Raw genomic sequence first — 27,995 nt, forward strand, 5'->3', positions numbered from 1 at the left:
TTTGAAACTTGCTAAATACTGCTAAATTGTTATCCAAAGTGATTGTAACAATGTTTATCCCAATTAGCATTGTATGGACAGTTTTTGCTACACCATATCCTCACCAATACTTGGTATAGTCAAATATTTAATTTTGTCAATATGATGAGAACCACTTGTGAATTTCTTTTCTTGAGTTCTATAAATGTCTGGATCTTTTTCTGGGCTTTCTGTTTTGTTCTGTTTGTCTCATTGTTCATTTTTGTGTCACTTATAACACTTTTTTTTTAGCTATGTTATAGTATTCTTGGTATCTGCCATATCAATTTCTTATATGGTTTTCTTCTTCAAAATTTTCATGCCTCTGGAAAGCTTTACAAAATCCTGCTGTGGATTAAAATTACAGATTAATTTTGGGGTAATTGATGTCATTGTGATATTGAGGCTTTCCATACATGAATATGGTACGTCTTACTCTACTTAGGTCTTTCTGATCTCAGCAATATTTTGTAATTCTCTTCACATTTAAATCTTTTATAAAATATTTCGAGGATTTCTAGGCTTTGTAAAAGTTTTTATTTTTATTGTAACTAAGAATGTTTTAAACCATTACAGTTTACTGGAATTAGGGACATTTAGAACACGCTCAGATTTTGTATGGAGATTTAGCATCTAAAAATCTTCATGCTATTTATAAAAATTTGTCTGTGATTTCTCTTGCATTTTTATGTAGACAACTTTATCATTTGAAAATAAGGAGAGCTGTATAAATGTTTTTCCGTTATTTTTATTTTCTTTGTTTTATATCTTTCTTGTCTTTTGCATGGTCAGTTCCTTTTTCTGCCTGTGAACACGGCCTGCCCACATAGCTGGGTGCAGCTTTCTGAACCTCTTCTGACTCCACACTTTGCTCAAATAAGCTCCTAAATTTAATTTGTCTAAAGTTTTTCCTTTAATAGATTTTAATAAGAGATTTTACTCTAATACAGCATCTAGTCAAATAAAATGACCAAAATACTACATCATGTGGGCAATTCACTTATTGGAATTAAACTACACATATTCAGTTTGAAGTGGGAAAGAAAGAAAAAATAGCCTTTTGAATTGTGTGGGAAATTCTTACTATGAAACTGGTAAATATATTTCCTGAAACAAACATGATGGGAAATGCTAATGTCCTAGTCTCTGTTACTATTTCCCCGTACTCTTATAGTCTAAGCATCTTGCTGCAATATTTGTATTTGAATATATGTATTTTTTTATAAAATATGGCCTCTAGTCATGTTTTCATAAAACATGGCCCCATCCCCAGGGTAATTCTGGGACCTTCTAACTCTTTCCAGGATTTTACTGCTGCAGCTTGTTTGAGTGAAACCAGTAACCAAGAAGCCTGTTCCTCCACCCAGAATAAAGGACCTGAGAGTCTGATGTTGATGCAAGGTAGGAAGCTTTATTATCAGGGAGTGCAATCTGGGAGACAGTTTGGCTATAAACTGTCTTAGAGGCTTGAGAGATTTAGCAAGGGTTTTTATCAGCACCGCACTCTCCCAAGTGAGCCACGGGCCGGCCCTGCAAGGGTTTTTAAAAGGAAGAGTATAGGGAAGAAAAAGGGGGAGGTTGGTCCCATCAGAAAGCTGCTACATGAAATTTTGCATGTTCTGAGCTTTCTTTATCTCAGGGCCACTACTATAACTCTTTCATCTGATTCTTTAATTCTTTGATTTATCTGTAGAACATGGGTGTTACCCAATGCCCACAAGCTGGATGCCGTCTTGTTCCCAGGCAGTTGTGCTTCCAAAGGATGAATTGTTAGTTCAGCATGTTGCTGACTAGCTCTTATTATCTTGTTCTTCCTGAGTGCTAAGTCCTGTAGTGTTTTCCCATGAGCTGTGCTGTGAGCCACAGTTACAAAAAGACTTCCTTATGGCTAGCATTCTTCCTAAAGCTGTCTTCTACAAAATGGCTCTTGTAAGGCTAATTGTCTATAACTACATGCTGTGGTGGGCTCTTACATGAGGCTCACACTCTAGGACCACCCCTGACTTTTTTAAAAAGATTCAAGTTTTTTTGTTTTTTTTTTAATTCAGAATAGCTCAATTTCCACTGAATGCTGACAGTGTTTGTTTCTGTGTGGGGGAAGGTGGAAAGCAAGGGAGGGATTAGGCATGATTTATTAACCATCATATGGTAAGCATTTTAATAAACTGGAGACTGAAATTACTCTGATTCATCTATAGCTAATATTCTCCCATGCTGACTACAAAAATTATAGTAAACTTCCTAGCCATCAGCTGCTGAAACTCTTCTCTCTCTTGTGGCTTATAATTAATAGTTTAAAATGATGTTATCAACAGTGATTGTTGACTCATTTTCTTTCCCCATAGTTAAAACACATAAAGCAAAATAGCTCTTTTGACAATTTAACATTTTGGCTCAGCAATTTTTGGTATTTGTTTTGTATTTGGAAGCTATGATATAACCTCTTTACTGGGCATGTCAGTTTTTCTGAATTATCCTTGCCAGAGAATGTTTCCAGGTTTTGATGAAAGATTTGCTCTTGAAATCAGTTATCTTCCTTCTTGCTTATTTTTCTCAAGGTGGATATGTCTCTTTGTAAAAATAAATAAGCCATCAGAAGTTATCACAATCTGAAAAGGTCAGAGGAGAAATTGAAGTGTTTAAGGACTCATCATACGATTAATATGTCTCCAGTGCAGCATCTTGTGGATTCCTTTAAGAAGAACTTTTGTGGTCAAATTACATCTGACCCACCATCTGTTTTGCTTATCCTAAAGGTTGTGAAAATAGTAAACACCCACAGTGTCCTTGCCTATCATGTATGCCAAAGGAAACACAAAGATGGCATTTGAGCCTTTAGCAGAAGGGAGTTTGTATTGGGTTGCACAAACCGAGAGCATGGTAGTTTCACAACACAAAACCCGCCTCCCTGGAAGGCAGTTCCAACTTTTAGCTACAGGAACTTATACATATTCAACAAGGGATGGGTTATTTCTCTACATATTCAAGTGGGGATGAGTGTGCATACACAGTGTGGTGTCATGTGTGTTACATGCAACCCATGTACTCTTGAGGGTAGAGATTTAAGCATTAAAATAAAGGGGGAGGTGGCCTTGTGTCATCAAAAGGTGACATTTCCAGAGTTGAGGCTAATGCATAGACTCCCTGATCTGGCCAAAACAGTTTGGCTGTTCAGCTGGGGTTGTTACACCATTGTTGTGTTCTCACCCAATTGGCATTGTTAAAGAAAGGGGAGGAAAGGACTGATTGGGGAGAGAAAGGAATGAGGGTAGCCCTCAAAAACACAGAAATTTACACAAAAGAGCAAAGATTTTGTTTCTTTTATATAGTAATAACAAACTGAAAAAATATCACCTGGCTTGTATGATTGCATTTAATTTCATTAAATGTTAAACAGATAAAGTATTTCAAATAAATTAATAAAAAGCTCTAGTTATAGTACTAACTTAGAAAGCATCAGTCTGATATTTGTAACGACGAACTGATTTAAAAAGACAACTTTAAGCAGATTTGGCTGATATCTGTAGCTATAAGCTAAATGTTGCAAAAAGATACTTCTCTCTTCTTTCCCTAGCCTCAATTTTTTTCTGAATGTGCATATGTTTTGTCTTATACCGAGTAAATGCTCAAGAAATGTGGAACAGATGAAGCAAACAGTACCATTAAAAAGCCTCTGGACACCTCAAAAAAAAAAAAAAAAAAGCCTCTGGACAATGGTGAATATCATCAGTAAATATTAAGTTTTATAAGTCATAAACATTTTATTTTTACTTAAACCAAATTTCATCAAATAGTTCATTCTGGGAGGCTTTCAGACTTGACTTGCTGAAAAATTTTGAACTGCAAGTATATTTTATTTGTGTATTTTGCATTTTTTCTACTGAAAATAAATACTTATTCACTTAACAACATTAACCATTCACTTGGAAAAAAAACAGGAGTGCATCTGCCCAAAGCTAGACACAAGTGCTTACTGTCTTGTCATTCAGTGCAAAGTAGTTGCTATGACAACCTCTGTGTCTACTGAGTGCAAGAAATCCCATTTTTCTAAGACGCAAAAGCAACTTCCTAAAGGAGAACAAACCCTAACATCTTCTTCTCACTATATTACCCTATCAAACTATTTGGTGGAAAGCAAACCTGTCTCCATAAATTAAAATTTATACTGGGTGTCTCTTTCAGAATGCACATTTTCACCTCATTCCTTTGTTTACAAAGTACAATGCACAGTGTCAGCCTCTCCTGATTGGTCTGAAATTCCTGTCAGAGGTCTGCTTGGGTTCAACCTCTGTGAGGAAAGAAAAGTCACTTTGCAGCCTGGGTATCAGGAGGGGACTTTATAAGTAATCCTGCTTTTAGCTCCTGCTCCAACCATGTCTAAGTCTTCAGGAATAGTACCTGGTACCTCCAATTCTTAATTTTTTCATAGTGAATTTCTCATCCTACAGCATTACATTTTAACCTTTTCCTTTCCTTAGATCACTTATCGGTTCTCTAAGTACTTTCCATTTTCATATATTGTCTTTCAGATTTACAAATATTTCCTAGTTTCACTGAAAATAAACTGTTTCTATTTGTCATTCACCTTGTTAAATTTGAGAGATTTTTGAAAGAAAGATGTGGAAATGTCTTTTCTTGCCATCTTGAAATTACAAATCTTGAAAATGTGAATTAAATAAACATGGGATCTTTTCCCCTCTATCTTGGAAGAGCAGGCAATCTGAGATAGGAGGTGCTCAGTTTCCATGGGCTCAGGTTTCAGACACACCTCTCTCTGGGTTCCAAGCCACTCCCTGAGGTCTCAAGCTCCTCCCCTAGAGAAGAGTTACTGTGGCTGGTTGGACCTATTTTTGGCAACAGCTCAAGACCTCAGGGGACTGACTTATGCAAATCAAGTGGCTTGGCATACTCAGTAGAAAGGGGTTATATAACCTTAATAGCTAAGCATGCTCAGTAAAGTGGAATTTATATTCATTTCATAGCATGAATATGTATTGAATACGTATTAGATAGTGAGACTATAAAAGTTGGATCCCAGCAGAAGGCAGAGTTGTTGCTCTTTGCACTTTGCTTGCTGAGGTGTGTATGTTTTCTTTTGTATCAAACTTACTTTGGGCAAGGGCTGCTCACTCTTGAGCCAGCATGCACGCTGTACTAGACTTTAAGTGAGTATATTAAACTTTTTATATTAAGCTTGACACAGGCCCGGCTCAGTCTCTACAGCTAGGCCTCACTCTGTGAAATCTGTATCTCTTATTCATTGCATTAAACCTGCTCTCACTTTCTATTGTGACTCTGTCCTTGAATTCTTTCCTCTGGCAGAGTCAAGAAACTGCTGATAGGACAGGATAGCTGTTGGGCCTCCCAGACCCCTTCTCTTCTGGTGTAAAATTGAATAACATATTTAAAATATTATTTTGTTTGCAGAAGCTTCTAGTTAAAATCATGCTAGATTTATGTTTCTAAAAAACAGATTTTGTTCTATTCTGATCTATTTAAGGGCTCTGGAGATTTGTGGGCAAGGCCAAATTGCGACAAGCAGCGATAAAATAAGAAGAGTCCCCTCTTGGTGATGCTGGTGTTTTGAACTTGTTTATAGCTAATTTTAATTACAATGGCTCAATAGCCTCGAACTTGACGAACAAAAGACCAAGCCTAGGAAAAACATCTCAAAGTCCCCTTCATGCCGTTGTTCTATTTAACGAACGTGGCACAAAAATGCACCTGAAGGGACTCTAGAAATGAGGTTTTAGCTCCCTCTGCAAGATGGCAACAAATTTATGGCCTTGAGAGGACTTATGATTTTCACCTTATATGACTTGAGACAGAAGCATAAGACAGGCACATACTGGAAACTAAAAGAAGAAAGCTAACTGAGAGAATAAAGTGTTGCTGCCTTAGACAAACTAATCTGTCCATCAAAGCAAAAAAGTGTAATTCGGTGTGCCTGGGATGTCTCCGTATCCAAGGAAAGAAAAAGATCTGAAAGAAATTGTTGACATTCTGACTACTTAAAGTAGATGCCTTGTTAAATGAGATTTCTGCTGAGACTAGAATGTGTGTGCCAACGAGTTCAAATACATAATGGAAGGAAAGTGCTCTGTTCCCTCTCAACTTTCATATCCAAAGATCAATTTTGTAGAAAATGAGGAGCTTCCATTTATACAACCTATCTTTGCATTAAAAGGGATTAAATAAAGGAAGTTTGGAACTTTAGGAGCCATTAACATTAGTTGGTGTACAAAGCTGTGAGCATTTTGCACATAACGTAAGATCGAAATTTCAGTCCACATGGGAAAAAAAAGTGGCAAATACAAAAGGCTAGGAAGTTGGGGAAAAGCAAAAATATCTGTAATTTTCCAGATATATTCATTCAAAAATATCATATGTCATTTAAGTTACTAACTGTTTTCAGGTGGTACCTATTTTTGTTGTTATTCTTTTCATTGTTCTTTTATGCTATGTGTATTCCAATGGGTCTGGACTAATTCACAGTATTAGGAAGCATGACATAGGTTAAAATACCTGTCCTTCAACCCAATTAGAAAATGGGCAAAAGAGCTAAGTAGGCATTTCTCTAAGGAAGATATACAAATGGCCAACAGACATATGAAAAAATGCTCAACATCACTCAGCATCCGGGAAATGCAAATCAAAACCACACTAAGATACCATCTAACCCCAGTTAGGATGGCTAAAATCCAAAAGACTATGAACGATAAATGCTGGCGAGGTTGCGGAGAAAAAGGAACTCTCATACATTGTTGGTGGGACTGCAAAATGGTGCAGCCTCTATGGAAAAGGGTATAGAGGTTCCTCAAACAATTGCAGATAGATCTACCATACGACCCAGCTATCCCACTGTTGGGAATATACCCAGAGGAATGGAAATCATCAAGTCGAAGGTATACCTGTTCCCCAATGTTCATCGCAGCACTCTTTACAATAGCCAAGAGTTGGAACCAGCCCAAATGTCCATCATCAGATGAGTGGATACAGAAAATGTGGTACATGTACACAATGGAATACTACTCAGCTATAAAAATGAATGAAATACTGCCATTTGCAACAACATGGATGGACCTTGAGAGAATTATATTAAGTGAAACGAGTCAGGCATAGAAAGAGAAATACCACATGTTCTCACTTATTGGTGGGAGCTAAAAATTAATATATAAATTCACACACACACACACACACACACACACACACACACACAAAAAAAAAACGGTGCGGGGGGGGAAGAAGATATAACAACCACAATTACTTGAAGTTGATGCGACAAGCAAACAGAAAGGACATTGTTGGGGGGGAGGGAGAAGGGAGGGAGGTTTTGGTGATGGGGAGCAATAATCAGCCACAATGTATATCGACAAAATAAAATTTAAAAAAATAAAATAAAATAAAATAAAATATTTGGGATAAAAAAAAAAAAAAACAATACCTGTCCTGAGTTTCTCAAACAAGCAATACTGTGTCAATTGTTTAATAAACTGCAGGTATCTGGAGAGAGGACTAATCCATCTCAATAATTTTATATCGGTTATGAAGATGACATGTTTCAAGGAATAGTGTTTAATCCACTACGTGTAATTAGCCACACAATTCAATGAAATCCTTTTAAACATCTCATATCTCTACCTCACTTAAGGCATACATCAATGTCCCTTATGTTGTGGTTTAATGTAATATCTCAACCTCTGTACCAGACCATATATCCTTCCAGAAAACAGAATCTTTACTTGCTTTTTTGTTGGGGGGGGGTGTTTATTAATTTCCTAGCACGGTACCTAGCACCCAGTATGCACTCATTAGTGTGTGTGGAATGCATAAATGATTTTCCTCTAGGTTTGTCCACTTGCCAAGTGCTTTTCTAAAAATATACTTTTTAAAATTTGTTTTCAGAAGAAACAAAAATTAAAGTGTCTTTGGTTACCTCTGCTGGTTATCTGGATGATTTGTATCAATGTTACCTTTTTCTTGACATACTCATTAATATGATCGATCCTAGCATTAATTTGTGGAGAAGCAAAATATTTTGGCTCCAAAATATATCTCTTTGACATGTTGCAAGATGGCTAATTCAGAGAGACGGGGAAAAACAAGATTAGCTAGACGATTGTTTCTTTGTGAAAAGAAATTTGCAACTGTAAATGCAAACAGCCAGTCTTCCTCCTTTGTCTACTATCTATTTTTTGAGGGCAGCCGTGAGACTGTATTTTCATTTTCTTACTAGGTGTGTCTACTTTAACTTTACCTTCTGACTTTCCTTTTTCATCTGGGACAACACTCCCCTCACCCCCAGAACTTCAGAGAAACCTGGTCTCAGGCCATGGCTCTGGGACTTCTCTCGCTCGTGAACACTTGTGTATAAGCTATGTTACCCCCAGTGGAATTTGGGACATTACTCTCTTATGATTCCCCCATATTTTGCCTTCTTCCAGCACGTTAAATAATAAAATGTGTTACAGTTTTTCTTCCTATTGATTTTTATTAATGATCCTTCATGGGTGAGGAGTTTTCCTTCACTCTCTACACTACTTTTCAAACTACAGAATTAAATAAGCATGCATATCTTGAAGATGAATATGATTCTATAGCAAAAGGTAGAAATAAAAGGAAACATTAAGTTAGCATTAAAAACAAAACACTGGAGGAAAAAATAGTTTACATTATTTTGTAAATGGCATAAGCTATGAAAAAGAATTTATTCTAAAATTGAGCCAACAACAAAATTCAACTATATATGATCTCTAACAGGCAGTTTGAAAAATTCAGAATGTTTGAAAGTAAAAGAATGGGCAAAGATATACTTGTACAATAGAGCCATGATTCTAATATTAGACAAAAATAAATTCCAGAAAAAGCATTAAATAAATAGAATCAATTTATGTAGCATAATTCACAAGGTTCTATATGTACTGAATACCATAGACGTTGAAAATAAAACTTTCTAGCAAACATATGAAACTCTTAGAAAAAAATATAAAGAAAGCAAGAAAAAATAATTAGCAAATATAAATAGGTAAATTAAAAGATAGAAAAATTGATAAATAAATCCAGAGGTGGTTATATGATCCTCTCCAAAAAAACAAAATAATGATAATAAAATAAGATATACCACTTAGTCATCTAATTAAGAAAAATAAATAAAGAAAAATGAAAAAATTATTAAAAAAAACTTTGTTAAAAATTTGCTAAGTAATTGTTAAATTCAATTTGAGTGAAATTGTCATAGAATACGTAGATGATTGAAATGAGTCAAAGAAATAGAAAAATTGCCCAAGCCCCCAAACTAAGAAAACTACTTCTTAGAGATTATCATACCAAGACAGATTCAAGGGTGAATTTTTAAAAATCTTTATTAAATAGATCATTGCTATGATGTTTAATTTTTTCCAAATCACTCATAATTTTTTGATGATGTGATCCTCTATAAATTATTAGAATTTTGAATCAAGTCCACTAAAATAATGATATGCCATGACCTAGAAAGATTCATTCTGACTTAACTAAAGTAATCATACCATTTATTTTCTAAAATAAAGCCTTTTTGAGAGTGAAAGAGGGTGCTATTAATAATTACTCTCTCATGTACAACATTCAATCTATGAGGAATTAGTACTGGCTCCAAATTCAAAATGTTTGTGGACTCCAATCCAACCCTTTTCATTATCTGTTCCGATTTCAAGCCTGTCTGATTCATATGAAGCTCTCTCCTGGTTTTCTGCAATGTCCCTAACTGGTCTTTCTGCTTCCACTGTTGCCTCTTATAGTTTTTGTTGTTGTCTTTGCAATAGAGCAGCCAGAAGAATCCTTTTAAAATGTACATCAGATGACAGCCCTTTCTGTTCAGAACTCTGTGAGGACTTCCCATATCACTCAGAGAACAAGTCAAAGTCCTTTTGTTCAGTAAGGTTCCATATGATTTAACCCCCTCCTCCCTTACACTTAACCATCTTGCTGTTCTTTGAATTTACCAGTTAATTTCCAGCCTGAGGACCTTAGCACTGGCTCTTCTCCCTGCCTAGAATACTTTCCTGACAGATAGCAGCCTGCTTAATCAGCCTTTTCAGGATATCAGTTTCAAGACTTTGTATGAATGTCACCTTCTAAATGAGGCCTGCTTATCAACCCTATTAAAATTGTACCACTCAGCCTGACTGCACCAGCCCCACCTGAAATTTCTTATCTGTTTATTTTCTCCACTGTATTTAGAACATTCTAACGTATTATCTACTGATTGATATAGTCTGGATATGTTTGTTCCACCAAAGCTCATGTTGAAATCTGGAGGTTTTGGGGTCATTGAAGCAGATCCCTCATGCCCTTCCAGGAGGTCGTGGGGGGTGGTAATTGAGTGAGCTGTCACTCAATTAGTTCCTGAGAGAGCTGGTTGTTAAAAGTAGCCTGGCACCACCCCTTCCTCTCTCTCTTGCTTCCTCTTGCCACATGCAAGATTTCTTTCACTTTTGTTATCTTTTTTTCTCTTTGTTCTTTTTTGCTCACCTTAGGTGGCCAATAAATACAGTTGAATTAGTGGATAAGAGTTAGACATTTTCTCATGAAATTTTTCTAGAAGTTCAATTGGACTCTTTTTATGTCCTCTAGTTCTCATGATCATGTGAGTATTATTCACAGTTTTCTCAAGGCCATGTCTGATAACTCCAGTATCTGGATCTCCTGTGGATCTGTTACTATTGTTTATTATTTCACACAGTCTTGTCCTTTCCCTGAATGTCTTGTTATCTTTTATTGAATACCAGACATTTTTTAATGAAAATTTACAGAGGTAATTGGAAGCACTGAATGATGTTACCTTCTTCCAGAAAGGATTTACGTTTGTCTTGGGCAGGCAGCTAGGTGAGAGGCAGGACACTAATTCATCCAGGGATTGAACTGATTCCAAGCTCAGTTTCAGTCTTTATGAGGGTTGGTCTTTTCTGGATTGCCGTTACTCAGAGATATAACTCTTCAGAGTTTCCAACTGAAAGAGTGGGGCATTTTTTAGTGCCCTTCCTTCTTGGCAGGTCCTGAACTCAAATTTTTGGTTTCCCACATACTGCAAGATTGCCAAAGTTCTTTTCAGTTATTCAGTCTCTCAGACACCTTGCTGGGGAAAGCAGAATTTAATATTGGGTTTATCTATCTTAACAACTTCCCTTCTCCTTAGGATTTAGCTCTCTAAATCTTGGTATCACTTAATGCTTTTAATTAGTTTTCAATATCCTATTCAACTTTTCTAGATTTTTTTTTGCATCAAGAAATTTGGATGATATAAACTAGTTGCTAAAATGGAAGTAGATGTCCCCATACTTACTGGCTATCCATTACTGATCTTTGCTCATAAACACCTTAAATAAATTTTAATTAATGCATGATTAAATGTGGATTCAGCTATTTTCAACAAATTTGTTTCTTGCCTTTATAATGCCACAAATTTAAATATTTCACTAAACACTTAAATCAAGATACCTGTTATATAAAGATGACTTACTTGACTATAATGCTAAAATTATGTTCCCACATTGGAGAGATAAGTAAGCATCATTATTTGTGAAAGAATTCTGTTAAAACCAATAAAAGAATCTTTATGTTTGGATGCGACATAAACCGTGTTCGTAATACTAGACTATGTACTATGGAGCAGCATTTTTCAATGAGTATTCTCTCTTAGGAGTTACTTTATCCTTCCCCCCACCCCCTACTCCTGCAAAAAAAAGTTTATGTTCAAATACATCTGAAAATTCTTATATTCTAACTTGGAGACATGGGATATGTTAGCATTTTAAGTGTTCTGAAGTGTAAACAGTAAAGAATTTATTTATTTATTTGATAGTGGCAATGATGTTTTGTTATTATTTGTGTAAGCACCAGCAGTATTTTGTAAATCAGACATAGCAGCAACACGTCTTCCGTGGAATAGGACTGTTTCTCTTGTTTTCAGAGTTGCTGTAATGGGATACATGGAGCAGGGCATATGTGTGAATTCACCTAGTTTCTTTCTTGCAAGACTTGTTTGGGTGTTTAGAATGCTAATGAATAATGCGAACCAGCCCGAAGACTGAACAAAACAGAACATTCCTCAGATCTATTTGAACTCGTGATGCATTTTTTCAGGGGATGGACACGGGTCAGACAAATGCTGAGAAAAGATGCAGTGGGGGTTGGGAGTTGCCAGAGCCTGCTGTGCTGGCTGTGTGGCTCTGGGCAAGTGACTCAGCCTCTCTATTTTTCTTTTTTTTTTTTAAGCCAAAGCTTTCCTTCCTTATTTGAGAAGATAACCCCCCCCCTTTTAAAAATATCTATTGATATCCCCCAAAAAGTGATTTTCCATAGGAGATGCTTTAAATAACTCTGCTCTGGATTAAACTGAAAAATATAACATAGAGTCTCTACCTCTAAGGGATTTTTAATATAGTTGGAGAGAACAATACATTTACATTAAGTTAAACTAGAATATACAATTCAATTCACTTTATAGGAAATCAACACAAAAGAAGTCATGCTTAAGGGTGAAACTGATTATCCAGTCCTTTGTGATCAAGTGAGGAATGATACCAAAATGTATGTCAGGGTCTAATTTAATTAGCATTATACACTTGCAACAATGAGTGCAAAGTCTTTGAGGTTAAAATTATAGAAAATAATCTTTAAAAATTTCAGTGCTGAAACAATGTTTGCCAACCAAACAAAGGTCACAACATTTTTTATTTATTCACTTAGAAGGTTTAAGGTGCTTTCTGCAAATCCAGTGCAATAAAAATGAAAGTCATTAAAATAGCTTTGCTTGCCTGCATAACATACCTGGACATTACCGGGTATTCCAAAATAATGCAGTACAGGTTTGTCATATATTTCTCATTAACTTTTTAAAGCCTTCTGACTTTGTGGAATCACTGCAGTAAGTTCTAAGTGATGTATGAAATGGAAAAGAAAATGCAGACTGTCCTCGCTTCCTCCTAGGTCATAGCAGGACTGTTGTTTTGTTGTTGTTTAGTTTTTTGACCAAATTACTGTCAGGAGTGTCATCTCCTTCCATATAAACCTTTTAAAGAAACCCAGTACAGCCACGCAAACATGCACTGGGGACACATAAAAATCTAGACTTCAGAATGCATTCAGAACACAGCACATTTCCCCTACCCTGATCTGGTACTGGTGGTTTTTATTATCTGTGCCCACTCTTTCTCTCTCCCTGCCTCTTCTTCTCCATAACCTCACAAATCAGACACTCACATCTCCATTCTCCACCATAGGTCTGAATGGTCAGGCCTGCTTTTTCTCCTGCCAAGGCATGGGATTGGAGGCCCTCTGGAACAGAAAGACAAAGAGGCTTCCACATTGGAACGAACACAGTAACATCATAGGCTGTCTGTGTCATATGAAAATTGATTATACAAATTGAGTTATTCTTGTCACATTCAACTAAATCAGAGTCTAGAGACCATAAGGGAAAAACACTCAGGGAACATCGCACCAATGCCACGAATTATGCCACAAGCCCAGCTGCTGAAATAGCCTGCTACAATCGAAGAGAAGTTTCACCGAGTAGCTGCTGAAACAACCTGCTATAACTCTAAGACTAGTTTTACTTAATGTAGTCATTCACCAACCAGAGCTCACAAAAACTTTGCAAGTGCCAATGAGCATTCTTTCAAAACAATACCTAACATTTCTCTTTCTAGTAAAACTCCCAACCATTTCTTTGGATAAACCAAAAACACCCCATCTGTGTGTATGCCCAGAGATGCAATTCTGCTTTTTATATACATTTCCAAATAAAATGTTTTGCATAGAGATTCATCTCCGTATTTTTATTTGACTTTGACATTCATTACTTACAGTTCAAGACAAGAATCTTCACCATGGTATTTGTAATTTCAAAAATATCATTGTTATTTATTGTCTTCTATGAAATAAAAATGCATTTGCCTCTCAATATGTACAGCAGTTAGCTAATTATAGAAACCCAGGAGGTTCAATAGGGTGCTTTTAGTCTCAAGGAACAGAATATTAACCTAAAAATAAGTTTATAAACAGTATGGGTTAATTTTTCTCAGAACTCTATATAGTCTATAGATATGCAAATCAGCATTGGTTGATAGCTCAGCAATATCAATGGTCAGGACTTTGTTGTCAGTATCTCTTGGTCTTGAACCTCCTGGTCACAAGGTGGCTGTAATAGGACAACATCCAAAAGTAAGAAGGAAGTGGCAGCAATTTCTTCTCCACTAATGCTTTCTACTCAAGGAAATATAAATATTTCCTAGAAGTCTGCTGCAAACTGCTCTTCTGTCTCACTGGCCAGCATGCTGTCTCCTGCCTGTGCTCTAGCTACAAGGACTATTGGGAAACTAGGTAGTTAATATTTTTAGACTCCATAATGGTAGGTGGGTTTGGCTGTCAAAGAAAACAACAGTGCTGGCTGTCAAGTATCCAACAGTATCCCCCACAAGAAACAGCAGAGTATGTGTTTTTTTGTACTCTTTGTTTTGTTTTTTCTTGTATGGACCATTAATGCTGTTTGGGGAACCACAAACTGTGCACGTTACTGCTATTTAACATTAAATCCATTCTTGACTTGGTTCTGAGATAGGAGGTGCTCAGTTTCCCAGAGTCTGGGTCTCGGGCCACTCCTTTGAGTCTCAAACCACACTGCCCAGCATCTCAGGCCCCTCCTCTGGGCCTTGAGCTAGAAGAGAGTTGCTGTTGCATGTTACCCCTGTTCTCAACAGGACATGGGAAGATAGAGACCACAGAGGCAAGCTTTGATCAATTTCAGGGAGGAGCATGCATCATAAAAAGGAGTTTGCCTTGAATGACCCTCCACCTGGAGGCATCAGAAAGCACCAATTATATTTTAAGTATACGCAGTGTATGTGTTGGAATTTGACCACTGCTCAGGTGCCAAAAGAAACAAATAGAGCATGTGCAAGGCTAAGAATTACAAAACCAGGAACTACCCCTTTAAGTTGAATATTCATAGACAGTATGAATATGTATAGATAGCCAACTATAAAAGGTAGAATCCAGGACAAAAGCTGCTGCTGCTCACTCTTTGCCAGCCCACACTTTGCCAGCTAGGTGAGTATTCCTTATTCTTTGCATTAAACTTGCTTCTGCTTTTTACTCTGATTCTGCTCTTGAATACTTTCCTGCAGCAGAATCAAGAACCTGGTAGGGGACAGAGTTGAGGTCAAGTATCTAACCTCCCCAGACCCTCTCTTCTGGTAGCAGTTCCATTAGATTAAGAAAAATATTCTTGATTTTAAAAAGTTTAAAAAGGCACATTTAAAAAATTCATTTTAGGGCCGAGCCCGTGGCGCACTCGGGAGAGTGCAGCGCTGGGAGCACAGCGACGCTCCTGCCGCGGGTTCGGATCCTATATAGGAATGGCCGGTGCACTCACTGGCTGAGCGCCGGTCACGAAAAAGACAAAAAAAAATTTTAAAAATAAAAAAAATAAAAAATTCATTTTATTTTAATATGAATCTCGAATATTGTTGTTCTGGAATTAGTTTTTGGTTGATTTTCAAACTCCTCATAGCATAAATAGGGAAGGGAAAAAAAGTTAAAATTCAAACTACTCTTAAGGTCAAACCAACAAATTGTTTGAAATGTAGACATTGGGCGATATCTGATCATCAAATCAGAGGTCTGTGTAACTTCAGATGGTCTGTTGAGTCGTATTGAAATTGTAAGCAAGATTTCTAAATCTTCATGTATAGATTACTTTTTCTCTATAAAGTAAGCCCAACGATTTTGGCAGATTCTGAAAGTGTCCATAACCCACTGAAAGTTAAGAATCAATCGTAACAATGATTGGATCTAATAATTTAGGGTATTCATATAAACTGTTTTCGTACAAATTTTTCATCTACATTTTAGAGAGAACATTGATAGAGTAGCCTTATTCTATTTAGAGATATAGTTTCACAAAGGCATGTTCACAGTTAACCCCCATAATATTTGTTCCTTGTCCATAATATTTAACAGCGATTACCAGTCTTCTTTATGTCTGAATCTAGAAAAAGTCAATTGACAGAGGCTATTTTCGATGCAAAACGTAGATGGGAACCTCATCTTTTATTTTCTTTCTTTGTACTTCTTTCAGCTGTTCGGTAAGAACTTATTCAGTTCTTGCAATGGACCATTGTTTTATCTCAATCGTTTTGTGAAACTTTGCAGACAAACACACAGCTCTGGTGAGCTTTGCCAAGGTCATGTAGATAATAAGTGTTGAAGATTCAAACCTGGGACACATGACACTAAATACAAGATTCTTTTTACTCTACCACAACTAGTTTTTTTTACAAGGAGTATTTAGAGTGTAATCTACATGCCCAAACTGGGAGGTAAAAAACCTATTCTGGTTATCCTACATGTTTAGCTAGTATAAACAGGTAGTTAAAAGAATTCAAGATAAATTTTCAAAAATACCCATTTTCAGTGACAACATTGCATTTCTGTTGACTACATTAAAACTCTCCACATTATATATGTTTGGTAAAATATTACTTGAAGACTATGCATATAAATCTAGAAATTAGGATAGATCCCCTTTGGTTTGTGCTTTTGACTATATGAACATGTGCATACATATATATAGAGAGAGAGACACATATATAGAGACAGAAAAATAAAAATATTGAAATTGTCTTTTGATCTGTAAAAATGAAATTAGTAGCTAATCATTTTTAAGTTTCTATTTTAATCATTGTGAGTTATAAATTTAATTAAATGTAATTGTTTTTCTCAATTTTGTGCTATGGATAATTTAGATCTTTATTTAAATGTTAATTGCCAGTAACATCAGGAAAAGTCCTTTATAAATCAATTTTATTCTGCCTTAATTGTATCCAGGATATTTGTTTTGTTATAAAGTATGATGGAAGATAATCATTATGAGAAGGTAAAGATGCATGTAAATTTGTGCAATAGTCTCCAAACAATTTTGCGTAGTGATTCCAAAAGAGTCAGATATACTGTTTACATGTTGGTTTCAATAAATGGAGCTTGAAATTCACAGACAGTTGCAGTCAAGCTGTAAAACTCCTCTTTACTCAAAAGAGAAAATGATTACCTTCTGGTCTTTTCATTAGTTATCAGCAATTTGCTACCATTAGTTTAGGAATGGATGAAGACCTTATTTTCCATTTTGTCCTGTGTTATATTATCTATGCAGGGCATACTGTGTAGTTAATAGGAGTTTAGAAGAAAAAGGTTAAATAGATTTATAATTTTGATAGGCATGATAAGAAACAGGATCACAGTTCCCTGGTCAGACTGAAAAATCAATTTATGAGTATTAAAATGTGTAGTGTGTTCAGTTTCAGGCAGAACTATTGCTAAGGCCGTCTTTATGGAGGTATTGGCCTAGTCTCTTCACAGGTTCCTCTAGGATGCCTAAGAAGAATAGGTTGCTTCTGGAATGTGAACAATTTTAAGAAGCTCATGTTGAGCTGAACGGTTTTTTCAGCATTAATGCAGAAAGCTCACTGATTTAATATTGTCCCCAAAAGACTGGGGTTCAAGTACTTAGTACATGGTAGTCGTCATTATTAATTTTAATTATTATCATAAAAATTATGTCATATATTGATTGCATTACTATCTTCAACCTTTCCTGTACTCATGCCCTTTGTCACATGACTTTGCATTTTCTCCCACCAATAGGTAGAATCTATTTCCCTGCTTCCTTTTTTTTTTTGTACATGAATGTTCAGTACAGCATTATTCATAAAAGCAAAAAGTGGAAAAAACCCAAATGTCGATCAATTGATGAATGAATAAATGTGAAACATCTATACAATGGAATATTATTCAGCCATAAAAAGTTGATAAACCTTAAAAAAACAAAGCCAGTCACAAAAGACCCCATCTTTTAGGATTCCACTTATGTGAAATGTCCAGAACAGGTAAATCCACAGAGACAGGAAGATTAGTGGTCACCAAATGCTAAGGAGAGGGGAATGGGGAATGGGTACAGGGTTTCTTCTAGGGGTGACAAAAATGTTCTGAAATTAGATTGTAGTGATGGTTGCACAACCCTGTGCACCTGCACACTAGAATACCGTATACTTCAAATGGATGAACTGTATGTGAATCATATCTCAAGAGAGCTTATTAAAAAAGAAAACTGGTGAAAATACACCAAAGCCCTCCCCTCTGCTAAGCATTTTTGAAAATTCGATCTTGAACTGACTCGCTCTTCCACAGCACCACCATGCTTGCTCCAGTTTGCTTCCTTGCTCTCTTTCTTGCCAGGGGAGGGACGAGGAGGGGTGAACTACTTCCTCATACACCATAACGTAACGTTCTTAATAAAAATAAACCACATGGTAAAAATAGAAAAAAACCCCAGTGCTTTGGAAAATGTAATATATAACAATACTTCATACTGAGGCTATGAAGTCAACCTGAATATACAACTGTATTTTAAATTATGTCAAGTGTCTACAAATAATTCTGATATGCTAAGCATTTTAGTAACTTAATGTTTAAAACAGGAACATATATGTAGAGAAGGAAATATAGTAAATTCAAAATGTGCAGCTTTATATAAATTTTTTACAAAAAAATTTTAAGCACTTAGCATGAGTATAGATTATACCCTCATTTATAAGTGACATTATTTAGTAACTGTTTTTGGCAACATCTATAGCAGACATTATGAATTTATTATATAGAGCTCATTTTTAATCTTGCCTTCTTGACTTTTCCCAACTGGAAGATAAAACCAAAGAGATTTTCAGTACAATTGATTTTATTATTGTAGTGCAAGAAACCATTTCCAGATTTCTTTCCAATTTCAATTTCAAAACAAACTAACCTGAAATTTTTAGTCTTTAATATCTGTGGTGATGGCCAACAAAATATGTTAAGAATATAAAAAATAAATTAATTGTTGGCAGTACTCTAAATTCATTGCATAAGAATCTTTTCTATCTAAAGTATTTTTCTAAAACTGCAAACTAAAAATCTGTTCATGTGAAACACTTCTTTGATAAAATAATAATTTCAGTTGATTATGATTTCAGTTGATATCATAAATAGAATGTAAAAGACATTACATTTCTTCAAATACCATTTGTTTCACTCTGTTCAATTTTGTGTTTTCCAACATTCATTCCATAGATCAAAGTACAAATGCATGCATATAAACCAGGCTACTGAAATAAAATAAAATTCAAGACCAAAAATTAGAATTAACTTACGAGGTGAGTTTCATTTTAATGTGTTCAAATATCACAGTTTCAGTTGTAAGAAATGCTTCTCTTTACAAAGAGTCATTAAAATGTATGTTTTCATGGGGTCATTATTTCAAGAGCTCCAAATCAAGTTAAATAAAATTCCACGCTTCCTGGAATATTAAATACCATGCAGTATACCATTTAAGGGAAAAAAAAGGGTTAACTAACTTTAAAAGCAGAATTCACTTATATTTTTCACTTTCTATCCAATGAAAAATATGTTCATTAAAACCACTTAAAATTACGCATTCATGTGAAATAAGTTACTAAAATTCCAACATAAATGTAAATATCTGGAACTAGCTCAAATTATCTAGCCCCAAAACAATGTAGTGGGCAAAAATGTTCAGAAGAGGAATCACGCAGAGTATATGTAAAGGAGCACGGAGAAGCTCAGCTTCTGAGAGCTAATGCAGGGCAGCCACGGGACTGCATTCACACACTGCTTTCTTGGGGATAAGGAGGTGCTTGTCTGATCTTTCTACACAGCTGAGAGCTCCTAAACAGAGTCAAAGTGGACCACTGAACTGAAACACTCCATACTTCCTGGTCGCCAGCCAGCTGGGCTCAGAAGCCGTGAGCTGCGCCCCTTGCCCAGGCCGCAGACCAACCTGAACCTCAGATTTTAATGTTCTTATGCTGCAGAGAGGAGCAGGATGGAAGCCACTCAGAGCCTGATGAAATGGAATGGTAAACTTCCATTTTCTGTCACCTGTCAACTTCCTGTAATTCAAATCACCCTTAAATAAAATTAAATGTGCCTTTTGTAGTTCAGCTTATAAGTCAGGAGCAACCCAAAACATTGCACAGTATTTGTGAGGCAAAGTCCAAAATATATGATCATGGTAATGCCATCTACCCATTTTAATATAGTTTTCCCAGTCAACCCCACACTTTGAGATCCACTTATGATTACAATGTTTCACTTGTTCGATTAACCAATTAAAATCATGGATAGTAGGATCAGAAAAAAACCATGAAATAGTTTTTCCATGGAAATGGATCTCAGTAGCCAGTTTAGAGGACAAGAAGTCGTCTAATATTAAATCTGTAACAAGTTCAAATCCAGAATTATCCAGAACAATATCCACTCTAGTAACAGATGCTTTTTCTCTTATGTTCTTGCAACTGCTAAGCAGTGCCCGGAGACATTCCATGTCATTCACTAAAATGAAAGGTTTTTCCAAAGAATTTATTACATCGATCTTCTGAGAACTACTTTCCCCACCTGATAGAGATAGATCACACTTATTTCCCCGCAGTGAAATCTGCAGAAGTTTAAAAAACTCATTTTTCAGCTGATTTTCATCTAGGTCTTCAAGAGTTTTCATCAACTGCTGCAGATCAGTACATAAAACAATGATAGATTCCTGTGACTCCAAGAAATTTTGGTCTTTTGATTCTTTAAATACATCAAAGTCATCGATTGGTGGACAGTATTCATACATCCAGATGATGGCTGCCTCCTTCCGGTCAGTCAGTCGCCTTGGGAAGCTACACCCTTATTCCAAGAATGCTGCCATTGCTCAAAGCACTTTTGGAATTCCTCTTTTGGAATTTTCTTCACAACCTCTGTATAATCACTTTGTGAATTCTAGGATACATGTAGCATCACGGTGAGTGGAACCACCTTGATTTTCCATCAGTTTCATTCAAAAGACTCTGTTGGTATTCTAGGTACTGATTCCATATGTCAGTGGAAAAATTACTCAACCAAGGGGATAATTGGTTTATCTGTTTGCAACTCATTCTGTAATTATGAAAGAAGGGAAATCACTTTCTTTTCAGCTTCCATGCCTTCCCTACATCCTGTCCTGAGAAAGACGCAGGAGGGTCCACCATCACTTTCCAACTGTCAGGTGTCACCAACCACAGGAACAGAGGTGGTGCCGCTGTGAAGGAGCCCCTGCTTCCTGATTTTGAGTTGGCCATGTGTCTAGCATTGATCGTGTTAGCACATGATACACAGACTGAGACTTAATATAAAAAAAGTGCTCAAATATTTCCACTTGTGTTCTTGCATCTTCGTCACTGCCATGAAAACATGCCCAGGATCGCCTACTGGAAGATGAAAAATGCATAGCACAGGGGCCCCTATTGCTTCAACCTACAGCCAGCCACATGCCAGACATAAAAGTATGATACCAGCAGAGACCAGAATATCTGCCCAGCCAAGCTCTGCCTTAACAACCAGCCTGCAAATTTGTGAGCTAAATAAATCTTATGTTTAAGTCATTATGTTTTTGGATGGTTGGTTACGCAATACTGTTGTGGCAGCAGGAAACTTACATGCTGTGAAAAGTACTATTTCGTACCAGGAGATGATAATGGGGGATTATTAGAACCATATCATTGGTGCCTTCTTGCTGGTGGGGGGGAATTGAGAAAGAGAAAAAATAGAAAAAATTGTTGTGTGTTCTGCATAGCAAAAATACCAGTATTTATCATTCTCTATTGGGTATACAATGAAAATGGCCCTATTAGACCTTACATCTGCAGTATAGGAAAGCAAAGTCACTACAGATTGTTAGTGCTAAAGCTGGATGAGCCAAGGCAGAGTCGGGGTTGGGGTAAAGGCCAGGACGGGGGAAGAAAAGAGAGGGATCCTACCTCTGATGCTCACCATAACCCTGCAAGCAAATTTGATTCCTTCCTATTAAATGAGAAAAATGAGTCCAGGCATATGGTTTTTCAGTAGATTCACCAGATTTTGCAAATAAAAATGCAGGATGCCCAGTTAAATTTGAATTTCAGATAAACAACAAATAACATTTTTTTGTGAGTACATCACATACACCAGGCATGCTGTGTATTCTCCAGGCATTGAGACTTCTGGGGCAAGGATCTGGGGACAGAAAACTGATTTGGCTTTAAATCAAGCTTTACCTGTCTCTTTCTGTTATTTATTTTCTGGTTAGTAGCCTAAGAAATAATGTACAAGTTATCTTCTTTGCCATGTTCTGTAGAATAAGTGATCAAGCATTACTGTGTATGAAGGTAGAATTCAAAACAGAATGTGGATCTGGTAGAAAAACATAAATTTTCCAGCTTTTCTTCCATCTACGACTCTTGTAAATCCAACCATAAATACCATAACAAACCAAATACTAGGGAACTATACCTTCCATATCCTTAAGCTATCCACTAATAGCTGATTTGGTTTTACACGTAGGCCATCCCCAAAAACTTTACATAAATAGCTATTTTTTTCAAAATTATATGTCTTTTTATTTTCATAATTATAAAATAATATTTAATCACTGCAAAATAAATCAGAAAACTGGAAGAACAGTAAGTTGAAAGAGAAATGTAACAGAAATTGTTACTCCCTGAAATAAAAACTCTTAACATTCAGGTAAAAATCCTTTAATGCTCTTGATGTGTACAGATAATTATGTAGATATGTACATTGTTTTTTCTCACCCAGAAATAGAATTATATTATACGTGCTGCTTGATAACCTGTTATTCTTATTTAATATGTTGCCAATTTTTTTATTGTCAGTAAATTTACATTTACATCCTTGTTTTTAATGACTGCAGTCAGTGAATCAACAGTATTTATCAAGTTCTTACTAAATGCAAGGCATGCTGTATTTCATTGCACATATACTCATGATAGATTTAACCAATTCCCATTTTATGTTGTTTATAATTATTCACTAGTATAATCAAGCCTACAATGAATATCCCTGTAAGCCTACAATTCAACTGATAGAAGCAGACGTGTTCAGACACACTAGAAAAGAACCAACATCTCTGGAAATTTTCTGATTGTACCAGCGCAAATTGCATGTACTTTTCCAATTTTATGCATATTATTAGATACTCAACTAATAGATTATGAAAAAACTAGTCAATCAGTGAATCATTCAGCTCTCTTCACTACTGCTGACACTATTTTTTCTGCCTGTAGTGTATTTATAGGGACAATTATACTCCCATGAGAAAGCAAGCAAGAGGGATGGAGAAAATGTCAGTCAAACCTGTCTTAGGGGGTTGTATCCATGCCAGCATTTATGCATATACAGTCTTTTATTCATCAAAATTTACTGAATGACAAATATGTGCCAAGCCCTATTCTTGTATAGGGTATAGCATACAATGAAGACAGAATAGTGCCTTCCAAATGTCTTACAGAGTGACCGGAGACACTTTACTTACCAATTCCAAAAAGCATATTTTTCAGCTGTGAGAGTATATTGGAAACGACCCTTTTTCTCATGGTCTCCCTAAAAATGGGTATGCATTTTCTGCCATTATAATACAAAAATAATATTCTTATAAAATGCTAATATGACCATCACTTATAGGTTAACTTAAAAAGGTGAGATAAAATGAGATCCTAAATATAATACATTAGTTACTTAAACATTGAAATTTATTGAAAATATACTAAGGTGCCTTGATTTCTAATACACTGGTGGATGGCCAAAAGCCTTTTTATCTTGGGCATTTGTCTATTAAAGCAAACTCCTCAGAAACTGGTTCATGGACACAAAGAATGATTACATTTTGTAATGATGAATATGATAAAAATCCTGATTTGATTATTACATATTATACACAAGTATTGATAGTCAACTCTGTATCCTACAAATATGTGTAATCAATTATGTTTTAATAAAAAAAAATTTTTTGCAAACACATCTCAAAGTGTTATTTTGGACTTATAAGAGAAGTAGGTCCTAATAATAGTTTAAGTTTTTATTTGTGGTCAAGGGTCACCTTCAGTGGAGAAAAAGGGTACTAAATATATGTTCTAGAAGAAGTATAAAAATAGTATCTAATTAAAAGTGGAAGGCTAGTCACAAAATTGGTTAAAAGCTACATTAGTCAGCTTTTGCTACAATAGTAATGTGTAACAACACAAACTTCAGTGGCTTCAACAACACCTAGTTACTCCTCTCTCATCAGTTAGATACAGCTCAACCTCAACTTGGCCCAGCTTAGCTGGCTCATCGCTGGACTCCAGGCTGCTGGGGGAATTCAGGTTTCCTCCGCGTGTTTCTCATTTTGAGACTCAGGCTGATGGACAAGCTTCAGTATGGGGCATAATCTTCTGGTGGTGGATGTCAGAGGCTCAAGGGGGCTTGCAGAAACGGACCAAGTCTCTTAAAGCCTTAGCTGGGAGCTGACATACTGCCACTTTGATCCACTTTCCATTGGCTAAAATACATGGCATGGGAAAGCCCAGTGTTAGTGGGTGGGTAAATGCGCTCTTCGACAGAGGGGACGTGGGGTGAGTGAATAGCAGCTGAGCACAACGCAATCACTCACACTCATTATCAGCTGTGAAAATTATAAACTATCTTCAAAGATGGGCCAATTAATCAGATATACTGCAAATTAGTACGAACATCAAACAACAAAGTGTTGCCCCAAACGTGCTAAACATAACTGGCTGAAGTATTTTATCAGAGATGCTAGGTGCCTTGATTTTGACTTCTATCAGAACAGAAACCATTACCGTTTTTTTTTTTTTTTTTTTTCTTTTCTTTTTCAGGTACATGATCGGATTTTCTTGCATAAACCATGCCTGTAAGTCATCTTCTATGATTTCCATTTTCTATTCCAAAAATATGGAGAAAAAACCTAGAGTGCTCTGAATGCACCGTCCTTCTAGATTCTGATTGTTTCCCTTTCTCTTACAGTTTATCTCATCTCTGTTTCAACACCAATCATGTTTTTTTCCTAACTCATTTTTAGTGAGACTTTCTAAGCATTCAACTTAGCTTTCATAGAAATAACACTTTTTTTCTTTAGTTGCATGCAATTAAATCGTGATTATAATGACAGGTATAGCTATTATAAAATCATTTGAGAACAAATATATTGACTCATAGTAAGTATGGGGTTTAACTGATAAGAGCAGAAATGTACTTCCATGTGCCACAGTGTTCAGTGAACTTCCTATTAATAAATCATTGTGTTTTACAAGGGGAGTGGAGAGGTATTAGTCAAGCAGGTGAGTCAATTAAGTAGAGAATGTCTACTGTTGATTTAATTTTCATGTCTTTACTAAAAAAGCTAAATATTTTTAATATATGCATTAGCCATATTCATTTTCCCAAGAAATTTATTGTTTTGTCTGTAGATATAGTCAGACCTTTCATAATCTAGTAATTCATAGCAATATTACATATTAAGCTAATAGAATGAGTTTAATGAGCTTCAAAAGCAGGAAATTTATTGCAAAGATAACATTTCTAATTCAGCTGTCACCAACATACTGTTTACAAAAGTTAATGTTTTGTACCTAAAGATACAATCAAATTTAATGGTATTGTTATGCAGCAAGTACTCTAATTTGTACATGAATTTTGGATTTAATGACATTTTTATATAAACTCCTGCTCATTTCAATTAACATTAATGTATATTAGGTATTTGATTAGATAGAACACTACTATTCATCAACAAGAAAGTTTCTTTAAGAAACCCCCAACTCCCTCTGTTGCTTGGTTCTTTCCATCCATCTAATTAAATTATTATTATTATTATTTTTTTCTCCTAAGATCAGTTCTTGGGATTAAGGCTTCTGCGATGGTTTATCTTATGTATCAATTTGACTGGGACACAGGGTTTTTCCAGATATTTAGTTAAATATTATTCTGGGTATGTCTGTGAGGGTATTTCTGGATGAGATTCACATTTGTATAGGTAGGCTGAGTAAAGCAGATTGCCCTGTGCAATATAGGTAGACTTCATCCAATCCAGTGGAGGCCTAAAAAGAACAAAAAAGCTGAATAAGGGAGAATTCTCTATATGCCTTTCTCTGAGCTGGGACATTGGTTTTCTCCTGCTCTCTTACTCAGACTGAAACTGACATAATCATCTCCTCTGGTTCTCAGGACTCCAGAGTTATTCTGGAACTATAACATCAGCTCTCCTGGGTCCTCAGCTTGCTGACTGCAGATCATGGGATTTCTCAGCCTCCATAAGTGCATGAGCCAATTCCTTATAATGAATTTTAATAAATCTCTCTGGCTCTCTCTCTCTATCCGTATGGGTGTGTGTGTGTGTGTGTGTGTGTGTGTGTGTGTGTGTGTGTGTGTGTGTGTGTGTGTGTGTGTGTGTTTGTATCCTATTGCTTCAGTTTCTCTGGAGAACCCAGAATAATCCAGCTTCTTTCATCTTGCTGGAGCTAAGTCAAAAGTAAGGGTCAAGAGGAAGTTTGGAGATCTGCTGAGTCAAGAATCCATGCCCATGCCTATTCCGAAGGACAGCACCTATTCTTCCTCAAGGGTGGAGGCAAGTAGCAGATTTGGTACTCCCAACAAGTTAGGTTACTTTATCCAAGCTCCATCAGACTTTTCTTAACTAAAGGTAGCAAAATTGAGTTACCAGTTCAACATACATTTCTCTAGAGCAAGAACTGGAGATGACGAGCTATAGTGTCAAGCTGTTTACGATGATCAGATTTGATAGGTTCAGGTCAGCCTGAATACATTTATATTTCACCTCTCATAGATTATTCTTATTCACTGAATTATTAAAAGCAGAGAAACTAACAGCGCTTGTATTAAAATAGACCCAACAAAGTCCAGGCTCAGAGACAAAATATAAGTTCTGCAGTTTCATGATGGGTTGCAAATTTTTACACAGAATAACAGACCTAATTGAGAAATACAATATTTGTTGCTGGAGAACTTTGGATGGGGCAGACTGTTTTTTCTTCTTTGTATTTATCACAGGCAATTGAACCTGGTATAGGAAAGGAAATTAAATTAAGGGGGTAAAATTGGTTCCAAGAAAAGCTTAGGAAGCAATTTCTACCCATGAAGTAATTTTAATGAGTGAAATGGTATCTACATTAGCTCTTCAGGCAAAGTCATTTTAATGAGAAACCCTCTTGGGAAAAGTATTCAAAATAATCTGCCCCAACGGTCAAGCAGTAGCTGATTTTTTTTTTTTTTTTTTTTTTTTTTGGTGACCAGTAAGGGGAGCGTAACCCTTGGCGTGGTGTTGCCCGCACTGTGCTCAGCCAGTGAGTGCACCGGCCATCCCTACATAGTATCCGAACCCGTGGCCTCGGCTCTACCAGCGCCACACTCTCCCGAGTGAGCCACGGGGTCGGCCCAGCTGATTTTGAAGTAATGAAAATATGGTTTTTTATGGGCAAGAGGTCTTCTTGCTCAACAAGATATTAAACAAGTTCATTTCTTCCATTTTTATGACTGCTACCATTCCAGAAAAAAAAAAAAAAAATACAAGAAGGATATCAAGGAGTTTTAGAATGGTTCTGCAGCAATTCTTTGTTTTTGCTTTAATTACAAAGTACTGCATGTGTGTCATATTTTAAAATAATTAAACAAACAGAAGTGTAAAAAGCAAAGGAAGAGAGGATTCATCAAACAGGCTTATGCTTGGGTGCACCCCTCACACTCATCTCAGGGATGACCCTATTCTCTGTCCGGATCCCGTTCTGAGCATTTCTAGAAACTGAAAATGTCGTATAGTTAGGGCAGTCACACAAGCTAGTGCTGTCAAGTCATCCTCCCCCTCCAGGTACACTTCCTAGAGCGACCACCTTGGATGCTTCAGGAATGCCAGTACATGGCTAAGAAATCTCTTGACCCAGGCCAAAGACCAATGTTCAAGCAACAGCATCTAAAAGAGAGGCTTTTTCTTTCAATGTTCTCAGTGGAAACTTAATGATATGTGACTTTGTTATCACTGCATTGTAATAAAAATCAAATCAGTGTCCAGTGTTGCCTAG

General features: G+C 36.2%; 1 pseudogene; it reads right to left on the bottom strand.

Annotated features, from left to right (window-relative positions):
• Window positions 1–19,783: 19,783 nt before the first annotated feature.
• LOC134386822 (damage-control phosphatase ARMT1-like) lies at window positions 19,784–20,894 on the bottom strand (annotated as a pseudogene).
• Between the last annotated feature and the right edge of the window lie 7,101 nt (window positions 20,895–27,995).

This window comes from Cynocephalus volans, chromosome 10 (assembly GCF_027409185.1).
Source record: "Cynocephalus volans isolate mCynVol1 chromosome 10, mCynVol1.pri, whole genome shotgun sequence".
NCBI lineage: Eukaryota > Metazoa > Chordata > Mammalia > Dermoptera > Cynocephalidae > Cynocephalus > Cynocephalus volans.